Here is a 2,794-nt window from a genome sequence, read left to right as displayed (position 1 = left end):
ATGCCCTATGAATAAGAGGAGTATTCTCTTCGCCATTATCAGTAAGAAACTTCGGATCTCTATATAATTTGTTCATAGTAGTCAGAGGAGTATTCTCTTCGCCATTATCAGTAAGAAACTTCGGATCTCTATATAATTTGTTCATAGTAGTCCTCCTCCACTTTCCGGTATTCTTCACACAAAAGAGCAGCGGTAACCTTTCAATATCTGAAGTGTACTCCAATTCCCCTATTTTTTTATAAAACCAAACCTACAATATAGAAACTATACATTAGCATGTGCATAAACAATAATCATTATCAAATTGAAAAGATATACAAAATAATGTTTATGTAACTCACTAGTAAAACGGAGGAAAAACCACCCATGTACCCAGCATTTGAGTGCTGACCTAATCCCCTCATACTAAGAGACTTCTTTACTTTATTCATCTCTTTACAAAGAACAGTAAATACCGCATGACACCAATTATATTTCTTCAAAGTTGATAACTGCTCCACATATCTAAACGCCCATAAGGGACATGTCTTACATGTTCGCGGGCATAATATGAAGCCGATAATGAAAGCCACAATAAGTTTCACACATATTATAGGGTCCTCATTATTCATATCTACAATCATCTCGGCCATTCTATCGCACTTCCCCCAAATCACTGCCTTTTTTTTCTCATCAGCTTTCTTCTTGCCTTTAGATCTATTACTCTTCTTCTCCTTGAGTGTCTTACAATTCTTTACAAAATTGGTATAGATTATATTAGACGTTGTCCCACTCATTTTTATCAAAATTCCTTCCTTTGGCAAACCGGTAATTCTGTGAATATCATCTATACCAAACACACAATTTTTATTCCTAATCATAAATGAGCATGTATCGGAGTTAAAATTTTGAATCAAGCAATCAATTGATATTTGCTCATTGCTCAAGGATGTGGGTAACTTGAGAAAGTTGTGAAAAGACGTCGTCTCTAGGGCTTTTATGTGTCTTTCATCCAATATTATTCGCTTATCAATTAAATCTCAAAAATAACACAAATTAGACAGAATTCTCAATTGTGTAATCATAGCTCTACAAGAAAATTATAATTTATAAATAGTTAAAAATTATATATATTTGGGCAAATTAAGACGCATTTTAACACAAATAATTAACCTAAAAATTAAATAGATACTCGATATGACAATAATCACAATAATTTTTACAAGTTTATTAACACAAACATTATCTCATGGCTTAGAACACTGCCGCATATGACAGGGGTACTCTGATAAAAAATAATCACCCCACCCATTAGACTGTCATTGTTTCATATGGGGTTTCTATATCTAAACAAAAAACTACATAATACATAACAGATTTGGAGAAGGGGAGAAACACATGCAAGAGGATATATCTTATCAAGCAAAGGCAGCAATTTCAACTTTCGACGCATATTAAAACAAACATTATATCTCATAAAAAATTTTGCTTACGACGTTAGAGGATGATTGCATTTAGAAGAGGAAGGCTTTGATTTTGAAGAAATCGAAGGCGTTGACGCTTTCGATTTGTTCGAAGTCATGATGGCTGATGAAGAGGTCGAAGCGAGCTCCAAGCGAGGGGATGTCGAGGGAGAGTGCGAGCTTCAGCGGCGACGCTGAGCGGGGGCGCATGGCCTGAGGGCTTACCTTGATATCCAATTTAACAAAAATACAATCTTAAAATTTAAACTAAAAAATAAACATATTCATAATTCATATCTCATAATCAACAAGAAGTACATGTTAAAAAGTTCATAACTATCGTTAAGGGATTAGAGGAGACCTGACGGCTTATAAGATGATGGCGGGCGAGTGCGATGAGCCGGCGGCAACGCTGAGCGAAGGAGATCTCGGTGCTGGAGAGGATGAGGGAGAGGTGATGGCGAGGGGTTGTCGAGGACGAGTGCGAGCTTCAGCGGCGACGCAGAGCGGGGCGGATGGCTTCGCCTGAGCGGCAGCGTGATCTGACGCTAAAGAGGAGACGACGGTGGTGAGCAGGGGTGGATGTGGAGGGGCTCAGGCAAGCTTCGGTGGCGACGATCTTCGGAGGTCTGGGAGACAGTGGTAGATGGCGAGGTCTGGGAGACTGAGGGGCTCAGACTGAGGGGCGGCGGGAACCGGCATTGAAGGGGACGGCGGCGACGATCTCCGGAGGTCGATGGCGAGGTCTGGGAGACGGTGGCAAATAGGAGGAGACGGAGGCAACAATTTTTTTTTTGAAGGAGGTTCACGCGATTTTTTTCAACTGGGAGACACAGCCGTAGCGACGAATTTTTTTTTTGAAGATATGTTCACGTGATTTTTTTTCAACTGGGAGGGGAGACGCGATGTTGAAGGGGACCACATGAGATGAGGGTTTTTATTTTTTGGGAATTTGTTTTTCTTTTTTGGAAATTGTTATTGAATCAAGGGCTTAGATTATTTTGTGGTTTTTGAATCAATGGCTTAGATTTCGCATCCTTAGGCTGCACCTAGTGAGTCACCTTAGATTCACTTTTCTCATATATATATATATATATATATATATATGAGAAAAGTGAATCTAAGGTGACTCACTAGGTGCAGCCTAAGGATGCGAAATCTAAGCCATTGATTTAAAAACCACAAAATAATCTAAGCCCTTGATTCAATAACAATTTCCAAAAAAGAAAAACAAATTCCCAAAAAATAAAAACCCTCATCTCATGTGGTCCCCTTCAACATCGCGTCTCCCCTCCCAGTTGAAAAAAAATCACGTGAACATATCTTCAAAAAAAAAATTCGTCGCTACGGCT

Source organism: Asparagus officinalis, chromosome 8 (assembly GCF_001876935.1).
Source record: "Asparagus officinalis chromosome 8, Aspof.V1, whole genome shotgun sequence".
In the NCBI taxonomy this organism is placed as follows: domain Eukaryota; kingdom Viridiplantae; phylum Streptophyta; class Magnoliopsida; order Asparagales; family Asparagaceae; genus Asparagus; species Asparagus officinalis.
Note: the sequence above shows the minus strand (reverse complement) of the source record.